The sequence below is a fragment of the Dermochelys coriacea genome, chromosome 17 (assembly GCF_009764565.3).
Source record: "Dermochelys coriacea isolate rDerCor1 chromosome 17, rDerCor1.pri.v4, whole genome shotgun sequence".
Lineage (NCBI taxonomy): Eukaryota > Metazoa > Chordata > Testudines > Dermochelyidae > Dermochelys > Dermochelys coriacea.
In genome coordinates this window covers 16,177,667-16,196,791 of record NC_050084.1, presented here as the reverse complement: position 1 = coordinate 16,196,791, position 19,125 = coordinate 16,177,667, and the positions used below count along the sequence as shown (strand labels likewise).

The window sequence follows — 19,125 nt, the reverse complement described above, 5'->3', positions numbered from 1 at the left end:
TGCAGGTCTACGGGAATGAGAGCTGTTACCTTCTCACCCGGGTGTGTTGGCCTGTGTGAAATGGATTGATGGTTTCAGACTCATCCCTAGTGGACAGGTATCCACCTCACTTAAACCACTATTTATCCAAACTGGCATGCTCATCAGCCATTGAATGGCCTCGAGGTAGTGAGGAAGAGTGGTCTTGTGGTTAAAGCAGTACAGTGGGACTTGGGAGTCCTGGAGTCAACTCCTGGCCCTGCCACAGACTTCTTGTGACACCCCAGGCGAGTCACTTAATCACTCTATGTCTCAGTTTCTCCATTTACATAAAAGGAAATGTCATACTTCTTTTATCTGAGGCTATCTACACCTACACTCTATGCAGGCCCTGTTTCTTACTATGAGTTTGCACAGCACATAGCATGATGGAGCCTTAATCTAGTAGCTACTATAAACATGAAGACAAACAACAAAATAATAACGAGGCAGTGTCTCTAAATGAGAGTGGCTTGATACCACACGTATTGCTGCTCCTCATGCTGCGTGAACTCTTCTGTGGAAGACCAGGGCATCATTTCCCAGTGCTGTTGATTTGCGGCACCTTTCCTACTAAATTTACACACACATTCAGATCCATTGCATCCCAAAAGCTTTACAGTAAATTCTTTAGTGCAGGTATCTAAGAAACTCTCAGGGAAGAATTTCATGCAGACATGCTTCTGTAAAATATGGTCATTTTGTTTTTTTAAAAAAAGATGTTTGTTAAAATGCCGTTAGAAGCAAGTCTTTCCTCATATGAGATGGGGGAAGGTATGGGGAGGAATCTTTTTAAAAGTGTTGCTCCAAGAAAACCCGACTTCAATGAACTGAGGGAGTCTGGTTAAACTTTTAAACCCTATGTTCCTTGAAGTGATGCCTTTAATGGTTAGCGCTGAAGCTGACTGAGTCTTTCAGCTATTCAAGCTCAAAATAAACTCATTGGGACACATAAAGGATGTAATTATATCTTTATAAAATTTGCAATGGGATTTGGGCAGGACCTATGAGTTGAAGTCACTGCATGTATCTGTGTTGATTCCAGGCTGAAGTTCAGAGATTTGCTTAACACCACCATAGTTTTGCACGTCTACAGTCTCTTTCAATGGAGGATCTTAAAGCACTAATGAATTAAGTCTGACAATGCCCTTGTGAAGTATGGAAGTAGCATACGGAGGCTGAGTGACTAACTCACGGTCACACAGTCTATAGGTGACAGAACCGGGAAAACTCCTGATTCCCCATCCCTTGGTCTAATCTCTAGACAACCTGGCTTTCGCTCTAGTTTTCAGGGGGTGCATTTGTAACAAGCCAGCATATGCTCTTCAGACTAGTCATTCAGACTTCAGCTGAGTCATGGCACCTACAGTACCAGTTATGGGTTAAACTTGAACAAAGCAAGTTCTCCCCTCCGCTAAAGCGTGTTAACAGGCAAAGAAGTTAAAAGGGGAGAATAAAACAAAACTAACCTGGAAAGAGAAATCCCCTTTCTTGCTGCAGACCGGTGGGTCCTTTTTAATGGTGCTTTCCCCTTTAGGCCTGTTGGCATCGTCTCTGCCCACTCTGGCTAGGGCGGCATTAGCTGATGGCTCAGGTGATGTTTTGTGGATAGAAGGCAAATTCCTTTCCTAGCATCTTGCTGAATTGAGACGTGCCACTCTTGATTTGCACACGCACAATCCCCTTCCCACATCACAGGGCACGCTGTTCAGATTGCATCTCCCTGCAGATGTAGCACTTTCCGCCAGAGCACAAGCTCCAGGCCATGATTATATATCAGGCTTTATATCCTCCTGTAAATCCCACATCCTGTAGCAGGTACGTGTTATAAACATGTCTAGAGAGGAGTCCTTTTCTTTCCTTCAGTCGTCCACCCACTCGGTAACTAAAATGCCCGATTTTCAATATTCTTCTGTCCTCTACTGTCCCACGGAGGATCAACCTTTTAAAAATGTTGGATACGAGGAAAATAGGAAAGATTTTACCTGTTGGAGGCACCCAGGGGTTGCAAAGTTTACATTTCTCCCCCCCCCCCCCCCCGCCCCCATGACGGATTACATCTGTTTAGGAACACAGCTGTCAGTATAATTAACAATCTAGTCCCAGGGTAGGGAGCTGAGAACTAGTACAATGGAAGGAATCTCTGCACCACTTTGTCCTTCAAAGTAGCAAATTAGACAGCCATAAATATACCAGTAAAGGGGAGGGTGTGGAGGAGGGAGAACAGGGAAGACACATAGGGAGCATCTTAGATTAGAACAAAAATAACCTACTTGATTTGCATTGATTAGCACGAGTCATTTGCTTTACAAATACCACTGTGCTATCAGCTTTGGCTGAAAATAGAGTGAAAACTCTTCAGGGCAGGAAACACAGTTCCCCCGTGCGTGTACAGCTCCGAGCATAACAGGGCCCCAATCTGGATTGTCCAGTGATACAGTTATTAACCGTTAATACTACACTGTACCAACAACTTGGAGAGCCCAAAGACATCAGTTGGTTTTGAAAATCCAAATCCTGGCTTGTGCTACCCCAGGGTCTGCACCGCTGAATTTAATACTTGAGTAAGACAATGGGCTGATAGCCCTATAAGGTCAAGTCCTTCAGCTATTCCTACAACAGATACTGTACAGCACATGGCCGATCTCTGAGGGTGAGGGGAATTTAGTCTCCTTGACTCACGCAGCCCGTGGCGAATCAGCTGGGACATGGGAACCTAGTAATGTCAGCTGCAGGATTTTTATTAAAATGACTGCTACCAGGCGGAAAGACTATTTTATTTGTGCTCTGCTCCAGCTATTCATTTCTGCACTTCCATACCTGCAAATCCTACTGGGATGGCTCATGCTCCACCCTTAGCTAGATTCAGGCAATATCGCTGACCTCATGGGGCTGGGGCTGTCGGAGGGAAAAATATGGTCCTGAGTGCATTAATAAACCATGTCACTGTAAATTAAATATATTACATCCTGTAAAGCCAGGATTATTTTAGGCACGGTCAATACTCAGACCAACTATATCTTGCCCCTCAAGGATCCTTTAATACAAATGATTCTGAGAACTAGAACTTGAAGACCTCAAAAATAGACCTGCTTTGGTTTGACTTCCCATCCTCTTATTTTTATAAGCATACTACAGAGTGCTCAAACTAAGCTGCAACAAAACTGGGAGTTTCTATCAGTCATTGAAGTCCTAAAATACAGTAGATCAGGCCTGATCTGTTAGTTTGGACTTTTTCCCCAAGCCCCTTCTTATCAAATACATTTCTTATTATTTGTATTGAGGTAGCACCCAGAGCCTCATTCTGTTAGGCACTCTGCAAACACAGGAGACGCTATGGTCCCTGACCGGAAGAGCTTTAGACCTGACAAACAAATCAATTCTTATTTTATTGAGGGATCTGTAATTTTTGTTCAAGTGGATACATTTCAGACCAAATCCTACCATCTGTGCTTATTTAAATATAACCAGTCATGAGACTGCATCGCTGTCTTCTATTAAAGGGACTCAGAACTACTCAAGCATGTTTCATAGGCTCTATACTGCTAACAGTTAATGAAGATTCTCCATTAGCTCACGTAGTGATGACCTGTGCTTTTAGGACCATGAAGATCTGAGTGAAATTCCTGTGTGTCTATCCTGTACAACATAGTGTGATCGCTGCAAGGTCCTTAGGCATATCTGAATTTGGTGCAAAATATTTTATGGTCTGCCTTAAAATCTCACTGTGGATATGATGAGAACAATTTAGTGACTCAAAACAAAAAAAGGTAAGCTGCTTTTAGGACCAGGGTGTTTAGATGGGGAATTAATTTTGCTATTTCCCTAGTCTGGTTCCAAGAGCGGCAGAAAGAGCTCTGCAAGGTTATAGCTCATGCTAGCTATCTGTGCAGCAGAGAGGGATGCCTCCAGGTCTCTTGAAGCCAATAAAGCCTTTGGACCTACTTGGATATTTAGCTGCTAGAGGGCAGTTGGTTGCATGGATAACCTTTTCAAAAGTTCCTATACGATGTAAGAGCTTCCCAGCTTGTCTACAGGGGGAAGCTAGTGCAGAGATAGCTAGGGTGTGAATTAAAGCACACGAACTCCTCGTGTGAACACTCTTACCCTGCCCCAAGAGTGCCTGTGTGCAAGTTAGGTTACTAGCTAATCTGCACTAGCTGCTCCAGGCTTTTCCCCACGTAGACTAACCCTCTGTCCTATTGAAAGTCAATGAGACTTAGAGGCACACTTGAAAATTTTACCCCATGTCTCTTTTCAAGTCGTCTCTACCTTGAATGGAGGGACAAGTTTTCCAGGGGAGATGCCTGTTTCCCACACTTCTTATGTTTTCGATGTTCCCCTCCACTGAGTGATGCTCTTCAGGAGAAGACAATGCTGGGATCCTGGCATTCCACTCCAGTGTAGACGATCTGTCAGACAACACGGTTCACTATTAACATGGCCAGTGGGAAAAAGCCACTTCTATGGCTGAAGGTGGCATGGTATCTTAGCAAAGAGGCAAAAGAAAAGAAATATATAAATGCTAAGCATGCACTGAGGAAAAAAAAGATCATGTTTGGCTTAAGTATCAAAATGTGCAGGAACCTCCCACACTGACAGCCGTGGTGACATGAAAGGCAGCAGCAGATCAAGTAACTTGCATGACACTTACGTTGCACATACATCTTCAAAAAAGTCACACACGCACTATAGGATCTTCCAAAGGGCAAAATCTGGCCTTCAGCTTTAGGAGCAACGACCCACCTGCATCAAGCTGTTAACTGGTGCCAAAGTTTGTGGGAGCATGTAAACGTGCATATATGAATATATGTTTTGTATACTCAAATACAACCATATCACACCCGTATATGTGTGCATGAGAGTATGGGTGTGTGTAAAGGGAGGGAATAGAGTCGAAGGGCCTAAGTCCCATTTCAGCAGTGCCACGGGCACGTCTGAGCATAAGTCTCATGGAAAAATCAGTGGGACTTTGGATTACTAAGTGTCAAAGTCGTTTCTGAAAATGGGGTTTTGGCTCCTAAATCACTCAGGCCAGGTTTACATTACAAACTTCTGCCAGCATCGTTTTATGTCAGTCAGGTGTGAAGAGGTGTGATCCCTGGCCGACACAGCTGTGCCAGCTGAAGCCTGTAGCGGAGAGGCAGCTGTACTAGCAAAGCTGCTAGTAAAGCTTGTTTCGCTCCTTGGGGGGGAGGGAGGCACCCTACACCAGCACCCAGAGCAGCTTAGCCTGCATAGCTGCATCCACACTGGAGCACTTTGCCGGGATCGTATACCAGTCTTCCTGTACCGGTGAAGCATTGCTAGTGTAGACATCAGCTTGGGTACTTTGAAAACGTTGACCTTAAGGTCCCGTCTGATTCCCATTCACTTCAGCAAGGCAGGATCAGGTCTGAAGTTAAAAGATGGCATGGCAATGGCAGGCGGCAGGGCTCACGTTGCAAGGTAACTCGTGTGATGGCGTGTCACTGAATGGTTTTGTCGTCAGTTTTAAATGCACTAAATGACTAAGGCAAAGCGTCATGTTAAGGATCCATTTACAAATGCTTTGCTGTTTATTCAGTGGGGACCAAACGCACCTCTGCTCCTTACTGCCCAATTGCACAGCACGCTGCAGGACAGAGACATGGGAGTTGCATTTCCTGTGAATTTCAACCAGAACCTCCAGCCCCCTCAAAACTTCACCCTTGCTGAGAGCAGTAAGTGGTAACGGGGGATTTCCTGGCTTGCTCGGCAAAAGAGATGATCCTAAAGCGCAGCACTACACACTGGAAAGCACGATTGTTTTCCTGAACAACGGAGGCAGTTGCTTACCTGGGAACAGTACTCAACTTCGTCTTCCAGTCTTCAAATCTCTGAAGGGATAACACAGGCCAGGACGGGACCAGGGCAATGCACAGCCTGCCAACGACCACAGCAAATGCAGCCAGCCGTGGCATAGGGTTGATGTGTCCACCATGACGCGGTGATGTGTCCATACTGGATTTCATCCCTTGGCAGAGACTCCAGCTGTGAACTTCAAAATTGCGTGGAGTACTGGCCTGCGCACTGCTGTGAGGACAGCTAGCCTAAGGGAGTCTGCAGCACATCGAGCAGGGGTCCTAAGTCAAGGGAATGAGGCAGAAGATCAGGGTCATTTGGATCTTTGGATGGTAAAGCACTGGCCTCAACTCCCCTTACCCAGACCTCCACAAAAGCCTATCTACATGGGCCTGGGTCCAGTTGGATGGAGACCCTCCACGGAGCCAGAGTGGCAAGTTTAGCTCAGATTCGGGTTTGTGCGGCACCCTTCTTCCCAAAGCACAGACTTCAGTGCAGAGAGGGAGTGACTGTGTAGGCAAACACACACCCATAGCTCCCACAGCCTGGGAGATACCTGTCAGAACAAGGGAACGTTTGCCAGCACTTAATAATAAATAATAATAATAATAATTAACAACAATGGTCCAAAAGGTGCTAGTGACACTTGTACAATGCAATAGTTGGAGACAGTTCTGCAGTCCCCCTCTTCACCTCCCACCCCCGATAAGGGACGGCACTAGGCTTACTGGCTCCTGCTTTCAAAGAGTGCAATGGGATGGATCGCTTACCTTCCAGCTGAGTGAGCTCTGTGTCACCAGTGCACCTGGAGGATGGTACCACCAAGAACGCCGGCATCCCTCCCTGCACACATGGCGTCCTGACGGAGGGCTTGATTTCAGAGTTGGAACTGCCCTCCAGGCGTTCAGCAGAGTCATATCGATACCCATTAGGGCTGGATTTGGCCAGGGACCTTCTGGTGCCTGCTACCACCTAAACCCTGACCCTACAATTGGATCTACAAGAACAGGCCCTCGCAACTCTTGAGAGGCCCATATAATTCATTGGAGCTTGGTGTGAGTACAAGGGTCAACAGGATGTTCAGGATCTTAGCTGCCGTGTCACCATTTGATGCAAGCAGCTGAGTACTGGGATAAAACCTAGGATAGACTTTTCTTTCCCTGGCATTCGTTGCCTTTTAGAAAAGGCTTAACAAAAGAGAGTTACATCTTATAAAGACAATGCCAAGCTCTGCTTTATTTTAATCAGTTTGATCAGTACAAAAGCAGACAGTGTATGTTTCGCTTTTTTTTTTTTTTTCCATTTTAATTAACACTTTACAAAGTACAAAATATACTGTCATTTGTTTTGGAACATTAGGGTTTTTTTTCTTTTCCATACAGTACAATAAATCTCGAGTTTCAGCAAAAGACCAGCAAGTAAAATAAGCATGTGCACTCTCTGTGTAAAGCAAAACCATCCATCTTCCAGCCCCACGCTTCATACAAGAATGAGACCCTTCGCTGCTGTTGCAACGCGACCAGGTGAAATTCACCTCTGTGCAGAGGGCTGGCATAAGGGCTATCAACCATTTAAATCTCACTGAAGCCTTTCCACCTCAACCTAGCAAAGACTGATACATGGGCATAATTCTGCATGCTGCAAACCGCCCCACTGGCTTCAGCTGAGCCACTCAACATGCATACGTGCGTCAGTCTGTGCATGATTAAAGTCTCAGGGAACACAAGTGTTGCACCAGTCCTTTGCATAGGGGTGAACTGCCCCTTCAGTTAGCTGCTTTCTGTAGCACTTTTTTTTAAAGAAAAGTCTCATCACATCATTATCCCAATTAAAAAAAAAAAAAAAGATGGTTCCAAATAAGGAACGGCTTTGTAAATTCCCGTTTCTGCAAGACACTAGCAAAGACAGAACACAATGGAAATAAACAAGGCCGTGTTACCAAATGTTTCTTTTCACACCCCCAGTCCCCCACACCGTACTGTACGATAACAGCAACAATTTTGCTTTCAGCACCAGAAGCGTTTGCCAAAAATTCAGATGCCATTTAGAGCTTGAACATATCATACTGGTGATTAAGTTACACAGGAAAGTTCAGCTAAAATGCATTGTGTTCAAGGAGTCTCTGGAGATTTCAGTGGTGTTTATCCCAATTTTCCAACTGGGCTGAATGAAACACAAGATGGGAAGAGTGACCGGCCATAGGTTGGCAAGGCTTAGGAATGAGAATTTCTCTGATCTGGTTATTTGCCAGAAAACCTGAGCCACACAACAGCCTCCTAACTATGTTCTGCTTCAGTCTGCTTACCAGTAATTTGGACCAGGATTGGATTTTTAATTCAAGAAAAAGAGTAATCAATGCCCTGTTCAAGCAAGTCAAAACAGTAATAAAATGGCCATTAACAGCAAAGTGCCCTAGAGAAAGGACCAGATTCTGATGCGAGTTACATTAGGGTAAATCTGGAGTAACTCTGCTAAGTGCAACAGAGTTTACAAGGGGGTCTGACTGCAAGGAGGTTCTCTCTAGTTCTACACCAGAGTCTGTCCCAAAATACTCAGCTAAGAATTGGCATGGTCATTCCATTAAAATAGCCCATCCAAATGAAAGTTCTCAAGGTGCAGTCTAGGGTCGAGCTGTTTGAAGCAAAGTAACACTGATGTTGGGAAAATCCGACAAACAGCCCACTCCACAAAGCCCCGCTCTCAGGTTTCTTTGAAACAGGATTAGACTTAGAAACAGGATTTCGGGGGGCCCCCAGTTCAAAATTCCATCTATCAGGCCTAGGCCCACCAAGGAGCTCGGGACTGGCCCTCCATATTCCTACTGGAGCCATCGAGGTTAACTACTCATGCAAGTAAGGGTTTACAGCATCCAGCACTGAGAGCTGGTGCATTAAATACATGACCTCCAAGGGTAGTGTTAGAGAACACTGAAAAGGCATGGCCCATTCACTCAATGAGAACACTGTCATTTCAGTCTGACACCGGCATTGTGGGTCTGAGGGCCTTGTTTTGGTTGACCTCCTAAAAAATAACACAGAAAGGAGTTTGCACTGGCAGGAAAAACTGCAGAATTAGAGCCAGAACCAACAAACTATCAGCCTCTAGGACTACCCCTTCCCAGATTCTGAATCTAAGGCCAGCACAGTATCTGGCATGTGATCAAACAAGTCCGCAGTCCTTCATCAGCACCTCTAATGACCGCAGTGAATATCAGTTACTACAGGTAAAGCACAGGGGGTTATGAATGAAGAGAGACAGTCAATGGGACAGAGGGCTGGGTCCTGGTCCCACTGAAGTCAGTGGGAATTTTGCTACTGACTTCAAGAGTGAAGTGGGGCGGTCAGAATTCTGCTCTTGAACTGCAGCTTAAGGCCACAGATCCGGTAACTGATAGCAGCAGTCACTTACCATCAATTGCAGGATTAAGACCTATGTTGTTATAATTATTAGCAGCGGGTTTTCCCACACCTATAGGAAATCTGCTGACAACCGAGGATTGCCTTTGCATTGGGAAATATTTTCAGAATTGCACTTGAAGAGGCCATCAAAAACAATGGGAAAATGGACATTCTTATCCCCCCCAGAGAAGTTTTAAAAAACAACCTCCACCTCAAAACCAATAAATGTATTCTCCTGTCCCCTACACTACAGTATATGTTTGCAAAGTCAGAGCAAATAAAAACCCAGAGGAAGATGGGAGTAGCAAAGAGCCTTGGGGGTCTCATTTTCATTGATATATGAAAGGCCCCTTTTTTCATTGCTCTGGCAGGGCTAAGAGGCTTTAAAGTGGGCATGAATGTAGTCTGCACCCATTTGAATTTCCCTTGACATTGCCAGAATGGCATAAAGTGACTTTGGTGTAAATGAGAATTGGGCCCTTGGAGTTATAATGGTCAGCCCTGTACTGCTCAGACAGAACATTATTTAGTCACCAAAACCTGCCGATTTGAGAATGAGCAACCGTGGAGGGATGCGGTGGTGGTGATGATGATATTGAGGGAGGGGAAATTATTTTTTGTAATGAAATGCACAACAGAAGTAAAGCCTAGGCCTTCACCTCAAAGCAGACATTACCCATTCCCAACATACAAAGGAAAAACTGGAAGTTTCTATTGCAGAACTGTCTTTTTTTTGTAAACTTAACCTATAAGCAAAAACATCTGTCAATGAGATGTTCCTGAATACTGACTGACTGGATTTCACCTAAGCCTATGTGAAACGGCACCACACATGCACAAAAACACAAAAGGAAAACATGGAGAACAGCTGGCAGAAAGGAGACATTCAAAATTCAATTATTTCTTCAAGACAAGACTAGCTAAATAGAAGATCTATGCATAGTGCGGCAGGTTAACCAAGTAACTGTCTAGAACAGCTCTGACACACCTGTGTGTGCTCCAGATGATGTGTTATGTTTAAGGATCTCTCTCTTCTAACACACATCCTAAGTCTTACTGAAGGGTAAAGCTCTCTGCTTTTCCAGATGTATACTGGGGGGGCCAGCTTTTTACATAAGGATTTTTGTTTTAGAAATATTGCCAACCTAACACATTCAAAAATCATGAGTGTGGACTTAAAAAAATCAGGATTTTTTTTAAATGATAAATTTGGGGTTCTTTTTCTTTGCCTTCTGGTTTCAGAGCTTTTTGGGGGGGACTCAGGTCACCTTTACAAGCATTTCTGCCCAACCAAGTCTGGTAAAACTTATTTTTAAAAAAAATGGAAGCTGAGATTCTCATGTATTCACATGAATACAGCTAGGGCTTTAAGAACAAAACCCACCCAGTATTAGGAGAGCTTGGCAACACTGTTTTAGATATTGCAGGTTGAAAGAGATCAGCTCTTAAACAGAGGGATCTTGTGGCTACTGCAAAGGGGAACTGTCCTGTCATCAAATCTTGCATTTAATACTATGTTTTGTCAGGGGTGTATAGCCCAAGGTAGCAGATAACTGATGCCCCAGCTTTGCCTACACAAGGGCTATACTGACAATTTGCCAAGAGCATCAGCCTAATCTGCCTAAAAAGGAGAAGACGACATCTGACCCTAATCTTCAATGGTCACTGTAGCCTATGGAGACTATCAGACCCAACTTGGTCTGAGTGGCTTTCTGCTTTGGGATTAAAACCAGAACCCCTGCATTTTGGGAAGCGTGGGCCCCATAAGTTGCCCCTCTTTGGCTCCCCTGTGCTGCATCCCAGGAAATGCAAAAAACTGAAGATACCAGGCCACATCCTGGTATAATTACACCAACTTCAGCCTTTTGACGGCTGACTTCCAAAACATGCACCCTCCTGACCCCCCTGTATATAGGTCATAGGGACCCACTGAGATAGAGTTCCCACAACTGTTCACAGCTGGGATTAATTTCAGCTAGCCTGACCCATCAGTCACTGACATGTACCATACAAGCACCAGCTAGCCTGATCCATCACTGGCATGGCTGTAACAGGCTGAGAAGCATAGACGAGAAACAAAGCTACAAGCCCACTGTCAAGCCAGTGCCTGAATTAAGAGTTTTCTAGCAGTTAAATGCCCCTAAAAGCTTGTATTGGCCAAAGAGAGGGGAAATCGCTTGCCACCCTTTCAGCTCATGTGAAAAGAACATGTATGAGATTTAGAGACTGGGTTCATTTTAAAGGAGGTACATATTCACATGATGCACTCAATTCAAATGCCCCCCTATTTCCCTGCAATCCAGCATCCACTCTTAAGCATGTGCATAGTTTTAAGCATGGAAATAGGCTTGCACACAGGCTTTGCTGGATTGGGGCCTTAAAGAACATTGGTGTTCAGAACAGTTATATCTCTGTAAAAATCAGACTGGGGAAAATGGTGGAGGTGTTTCTCTTTTTAGCACAGTGGCATTCCCCTTGAAGGCTAGAGAACTAAGAGCTTGGTATTAGTTCATTTTCAGATTAGAAAATAACTGGTAATAATTATTATTTAGCTATTTTGTAATTGATGAAGGCTGGTACCAAACCCACAATATCCCACTGGAAAGCTGAAAAAACCCTACTGCATAAACATTGCCTTTCACTGATCAATAACATGCAGCAACTGGAAGTGAATGAAGCCATTTTTGTGATATTGCCTAGTGGCATATGATGGGGGTTTGAGTAGCCAGTGAAAGAAGATGGTGAGTTCTAGCTGGAAATGCTTATGCACAACCAAGGCTCTGCACCTGGTCCTGAGCATTTGCCACCAATCAAACTCCTTCAGCAGATACTATAGTAACTGTTAAGTTTGAGGTATTACTATGTAAGCAGTGGGAAGACTGCTTGCAGCTGTACAAAACTCAGCCATACCTTGATTTTACACCCAGAGCTCAGGTCAGGTAAAAAACATATCAAGAGGACCAAAGACAAACTCAGACCAAAACCAGAGAGACAGAACAAAACCAACCTGCTAAGGCCACCGGAGCCCACGTGAAAACCAGCCTCTTACACAGTACAAACCGAGGGTGACATTCGTCCCTTTGTCTAGGACCAGTCCATTGCTGGGTGTCACTTACAGTGGATCAGAAGTGCTATGTTGCCTTGAGATGACCCTCTGCATGGGGTGAATTGCATCTCTAAGTAGAGGGTGGGGGCCGAGATGAGCCAGTTTCACTGCATCTTGGCTTGAGTGTTTGCTATGAGATTTATGGCCATGCCTGGCCAATGTTCCCTCTGCAGAGTCTATGGGCTTTTGTTTTGTTGCTTATTAAAGTAAAAGAGTTAGTTTTTCATGTACAAAGAGAAGAGCAAAAGGATGCTCCCTTCCTCCCCCCTTCGCGAAGGGTTTTCTGGCTCCTGTCGTACAATTCTCTCCTATTGCTGGCAAAGCCACTGCTGCCTCCTTTTGGCCCCAGCCCTCTCGTCAGCTCACACTCTGTGGTTTCAGCTCAGTTCTTCTTTCACTACCGGCAAGCAGCAACTCAGTTCTAACTTAGGGAGCCATCCAACTCAATGGCAAAATTCCCATGGACTTCAGTGGCATGGGATCAGAGCCCGTCATCGTCTTTCTGGATACAGGGAAATGGTCAGTTCTATTGGCATATAGTCTAGTGGGGCTGACATAAGGCTATTAACATACATACTGCACACACGTTTATTGGTTTAAGCTAAGACAATTAGATGGGGCTGGGGGTAAGGGGGGGAAGGTGGATGGGAAAGAGTAAAGCAGAGATCATTTAAAAACATTAGATTCTTAGTTTAGCATTGGCCTACAGAAATATGGGACTGAATAATGGAAAGAATCTACTGCACATATGCACGTGCATGTAGCATTTACTTACTGGCTGAGAAGTGCAAAGCTGTCGAAGGGATCTGTATGCTCGATTTCGATTAATTCACGCACATAGATATGTCTGTACAATGGACACATTATAGAGGCATATATGCATGCATAGATGGGAAGTGGGCATCCATATTTCTTAGGTAGCTTTATAAATCTCAGCCAGTACATATGCATGCAAATATACACACTATCTATTACACACACACACAATTGTATTTGGCCAAAGTAGTACTGGATTTTACTATCTGGCAGGTAATAAAAGTTTAATCCATTCCAAGTTTATAGACTGCACTAATAACAGCTAAGTGAGATGCCTTAAGCTGCTTACTGTTGTTAAGAATAAAAAAATAAGCTCCACCAGAAAATGTCCTTTAATGAATTCTTCTAGGCGACATTTTTGCTTGTGAGCCAGCTGCTGAAGTTCAGACTTGGCTGGTCTATTATCTCCCCCACAATCACTCCAGTGGCTAGCAGGGCAACACCCCCCCCCCCGCCACATATATTTTCCATCATCCCGGTAACATTGCTAAGCTGTTGAATGAGGAGCTCTTGAAACCATGGCCTACAGGGCATGAGATGTTACTTGCCATATCTCTGCTTTCTTCACTCTGTTTTTAAGGTTCTGCTTTTCAGGAAGATACAATGCATAGGCAGGAGGGATGGGGTTGTCCCGCAAAAAAATACCCCACATGAGAAAGAGTGGGGGAAACCAGATAAAAAACAAATCAATCTGGGGGAGCTCTCTCTCCTCCCCCTCAAGTCCCATAACCTAAACTAGGGTGCCAACTCCCCACTCTACTTTGGTCAGAAGACTACTGAGGTCACGCTATTAACTAAGGCCCTGATACTCCAATAAGCTCTGTGCAGGCACCGGAGTTTGTGACCCAGATCTTACCGCAGAGATGCTCTAGGCTTTTCCTGGGAAAGAGGTTGCAACATTAGAAAGATTTACTGAATATTTCCACTTATGGGTGGGCTAATACTCTCTCTCCTCAAGGCCGGCTCTTTGAGACAAAACAACTTGATTCTGACTGAGGTCTCCACTGGGCTGGGGAAAAAAAAGTTGTCTTAAAAAAGAATGCAATTCAGCTTCGATTCGTGACTAAACCAAAGACGTATTTGTTCTTTTTGCAAGATTAATAAAAACAAAATTATTTATTTTGCGTCGTTCGGTTTTGCATCTCACCTCACCTTTCCTTGTTGCAAACTCTGAGACACCCTCACTTGCAACAGGGACCAATCTTCCATGTTTGCTCCTCAATAATGCCTCACATCCTGATGCCAGGAGCCCTCACCTGCCCTGCACAGACAGAAGCAAAACCCTGATGCCCAGATCCGTCACCTGCCTTGCAGTCAGAAACAAAACCTTGACACCATTTATCACCCACAGGGGTTTCCCCCGCACACACTGCCTGACCTAAAACCATCCAATACATGCTTTCGTTCTGGTTATTGAGTGAAGGGCCCACTTCTGATCTCACCCACAATGGGTTTATATATGCAGCTGCATTCACTTCTGATTTATCCTGGGGTGAGTGTGGGGCCAGGACCTGCATGTGAAACTACTGCCACTGATGTGAGGATTCCAAAAGGACTAGGAAGATCCCAGGTCAGGCCCTCAAGCTGGCGTCAGTTGCCATGTCTACACTGAAGTCAATGATGCTCTATCAACTAACATCAGCTGAAGATCTGGCTCCTCAAGGTCAACTACATCTGTAGGAGCAAAAAATGTCCTTGTATTATGAAAGATTTAAGACGACAAAAATGGTACATTTTTCAGGGCAAGATGCTGATAACTCACGCTGATTAGGGCTTTACTCCACAAACAGTTTCCTTGGCTTCAATGGGATGACTCAATACTAGGGTGGATAAAAATCAATGATTTAAAAAAACTGATTTTTTTAAATTTAAATCGGATTTTTTTGGTAAAATGCTTTTTGAGGAAAAAGCCTATCTAAAGATAGTTTTAATTAAGATACATTATAGCTCAAAGATATCTCATCATGGAATAGGGATTATAAATTCTAATTTTATAATATGAGACTATATATTCATGTAATGTTTAAGAAAAGTTCTGTAAATGAGTTCCAATAGTTCACGGATTAGGGATCCAATCTTATTGGGTTCCAGGGGCTTCTGTATAGATTATTTAGATTAATCTTTCTATCTACCCAATAAGACTCAGTGCTCAGTTTAGAGGATACCATCAGAGATGCTTAGTTTTTCATTTCTCAAACTGTGGATTTGTGTCTCCAAAGGTAACATGCTTGTTAACAGCAAAAATGTTTTAAAATAAATAAATAATATATAGAGGTGAAAAATAACAGACCTCAACTCTATTGTCCCTCTGCAAATTTGTGTACATAGAGTCAATCCCTTACCTCTCTCTAAAGGCGCAAAGTTTCAAAAAGTTCAATGAATAGAAGCTTGTTGGGGACGGCATAGATCTGGACAAGGAGAAGTAGTCTGGAGATAAATGTGAGAAGCAAGGGATATATGCTTGTTTTGTTAAAATATGTGTTTGCTGTTGAAGAAAAAAATTCAGAATACTTAACGTTGTTGTTTTAGTTAAATAAAACAATTTAAATGTCTGTCTGGTGATGTTCTCCTCCTAATACAGCATGGCAAGAAAATCCTCCAAATATTAATGATTAACCTGTTGAATTTGAGATAGTTCACCTCCCAATGACTTCATAAATATCTGCTTCAACTACTTTTGGTAAATGAAATAACCAAACAATCATTTGTTTTCTGATATAGTTGTAAAACTAATCTGAAAAGTTTTCAAAATAAATCACTGTTTAAAAATGTATAGCATGTACCTTCTAAAAAAAAATGAAAACTACATCTATCTCTGAGTTGTGGAGAATATGTATTAAGGTTATAACAACCAATAAGAATGCACTTTTATGTAGAAAACCATGATTAAATCGAGTCTTCCTGACTAGTGATTTAAATCAATTTGATTTAAATCAAATCAACCCTGATTAATATGAATTGTGGAGTAAAGGTAATGTGACCGTCTTACAGTATCAAAATCTGACCCCAAGTGACCAATGGGAGAGGCCCACTTGAGAGACTTTGTGAGCGTGGGAATACCTGGGCAGTCATCTCACAAAATATTAGACTATAGGAGTCAAAAGCATTTGAACGTATAGGACAGATTTATTGTCTTCTCCAAATTGAGCTTTTTTACTATGCTGCATGTTCTCTGCCCTCCTTCCCCTCCCTTCTAACGTGTCTTCAGAGGGAAAGCCCAGGTTCGTGGTTACTCTCCAAGTTACTATCTAGCAAAAGAATGCTGCAGAGACAGTGTGCTTCGGCTGCTGTACTTGACACCCTTATGTTCCTCGAAAGGCCAAGAAAAGAAAACCTAAGATTCCAGATAAACTGAACCTGATCAATTACTCCAGGATGGTTTCACTGGCTCCAGGGATCCTCACTTCCAGTAACACTTCTCTTCTATAATGTGCCTCGAAGAGCCCGGTGTGTTTTGTACGGGAGAGTAAATTACTGCTAGACTTCACTTGCATCCCCTTCCTAGGGTCTGACATCAGCATGTTTTTTGTTACAGAGAAGGCTCAATTCATTTCTGTTCAACAACATTCTCTGGCTGCCCCTGGGAATAGTCAGACTAAACTGGGAGGGAAACTAAAAAATAATTAAAAAAAAAACAACATTGGAAATAGCTGCCTGTGGATCACTCTCTTGAAACCACATTTCCATTAAGATGATCCTAATTCTAACAAGACCTACCACAGATTCCACAACCTCAAAGTCCCATACAAAATAGGAGACTTGAACTAAACCTCTCCACAGGAAGGAAAAGAGGAGATAATCCCATAACAATCTTGAAATATTCAAAAACCAAATCTGTTTCTTAAGGGATTCAAAAAGACATCCAAACCTCTAAAAGGATGTCCAATTATGCACTTATGGGGAAGACAAAAGTTGGTAGCTTAAAGTGGGTTAGACAGGATCTGCTTACAGAAGCAAGAAAACAAAACTAGTTGATGTTTTTGGTAAAGTACCTTTCCCATCTGGGTTCTTACAAACACCACTCCAGGGAGTCAGGAGATTCTGATTATAAGATGCAAGAACAACAAACTTTCAAATACCACATCAAGATTTTTCATTCTTATTTTTAAAAAACCCTCCCCTCACTTCAACCTGTTATAAAATTATGCATTGATTTAAACCGCCAATCAGAGCAATAAATACTAAGGTTCTAATAGATAGCAACACCTGCTTTAGCAGCAGCTTGTTTTTTTGCCATTAAATCATCAGCAGCCAGATCTCCCCAAAATTGCCTATTTCTAAAAAGCTAAAACCCTTCATGATAAAATCCAGTTAGAAAATCCCAAGCACCAACAAAGAAACACGTGCACTTGCACAGAGAAAGCTGTGAGAATTTCACACTGAACTAGCAGACTTTTTAGTCAACACAGGCTCAAAAGGCAGCAGGTTTTCACAAGTTTTCATTCACAGATTTCCAGACTGTGCTCCTCCTACAGGCTGAAGTTAGAAAGCTGCTCGGTTGCTTTAAACAAAAATTGCTTATGAACTCCAAAAGATAAAATAAAATCAAGATCCCAGTTCTGCACTTGTTCACACAATTGGGTGGATGTCTATTCTATGCCAAGTGGATTTTGGGGTTTGAACAGGCACTTTGAAACACAACTTTCACTATTTACTCGTTAAAGCAATTCAATGCAGCAATTAAAACAAACAAACCACACAATCTTTTTTAGACCGCTTTCTATCCAAGGCAGCAAACTAAAAAGGAAAGGAGTGTTTCTGTAACTGACAAAACCAAGATCAGCCTGCAGATACTTTGCTCTGGACATTTCACTGGCAACAAGTGAAATAAGCCGCTGCTTCATTAGCTGCTTCTCCTTTTTTAAAAATGTTTGAGAAATCCAGACAGCATATCTAAATATTCAGATTGCCTATATACTTGAATTAAAAATATATGGTGAATGTGTGTGTGTATACAGTACTTACTACATATACACATGCTAAGTGTGTATCTAGAATATACACACATTCACACAGTATATATTAACCTATATTGCTCAAGTATATACGCCATGTACAGTATATATCCATAAAAACAGAAAACAGGTATTTATATATGTGTACAATAGATACATACTAGTATTTCTCTGTAAACACGCTACATTTATATGACCGTACACACCCGCGCTCGCACGCTTGCACAGCAAAAAGGGATCTGCAGCTGAAATCAATAGAAAAAGACAAAAATTAGTCATTGCTACATAGTAACATGCATCAGAGGTTTATATTTCTAAGAAAACAAAGGCCTCAGCGAAATAAGGAAGAAGACTGAGAACTGCTTTTCCCCTGCTCCCTTCTAGAAACAGATGCGCATAAACATTTTAGTGGTTGTTGAATTTTTGTGCAATGCAACGAAGATGGGGGCAGGAGGGGAGAAAGTGAAGAGGATTCCATGCAGTTAATAGAAAAGGAGTACTTGTGGCACCTTAGAGACTAACAAATTTATTAGAGCATAAGCTTTCGTGAGCTACAGCTCACTTCATCGGATGGTTTTCCACCAAATGCATCCGATGAAGTGAGCTGTAGCTCACGAAAGCTTATGCTCTAATAAATTTGTGAGTCTCTAAGGTGCCACAAGTACTCCTTTTCTTTTTGCGAATACAGACTAACATGGCTGCTACTCTGAAACATGCAGTTAATGTAAGCTTCAAAAATCCAGCTGGATCAGCAGCCACCGCTGAATAAAACTCCACAACAAAAGGGTCAGAGAGAGCCATGAAGATCCCATTCACATCTTGAACTAGTTCCCGGGCGTTCAGTGCCCCATTCTGGCACCAAACCTGGTTGTTTTACTAGTTTCTTAGGGTATATCTACACTGGCGCTGGAGGTGTTGTTTCCAGCTTGGATTGACAAACCCACTTTAATTCTGGTCAAGCTAGCATGCTACAAAGAGCAGTGAAGCTGCAGAAACAGCGGAAAGGCTA

At 43.0% G+C, this 19,125-nt stretch overlaps 1 long non-coding RNA gene across 8 annotated transcripts in view; it reads right to left on the bottom strand.

Annotated features, from left to right (window-relative positions):
- The window catches only part of LOC119844845, a 43,766-nt gene extending 25,174 nt beyond the window's left edge, over positions 1-18,592 (bottom strand). For 5 of the 8 annotated variants that reach the window (XR_006276154.1, XR_006276160.1, XR_006276158.1 and 2 more), the window contains exons 1-3: positions 5,836-18,592; positions 4,291-4,430; positions 1,488-3,743 (exon numbers count right to left, since the gene is read on the bottom strand). This is a non-coding gene — a long non-coding RNA (uncharacterized LOC119844845). The remainder of the gene's footprint in view (positions 1-1,487; positions 3,744-4,290; positions 4,431-5,835) is intronic. The other 3 variants (XR_006276157.1, XR_006276155.1, XR_005289408.2) reach the window with 3 other exon arrangements.
- Positions 18,593-19,125: the final 533 nt, after the last annotated feature.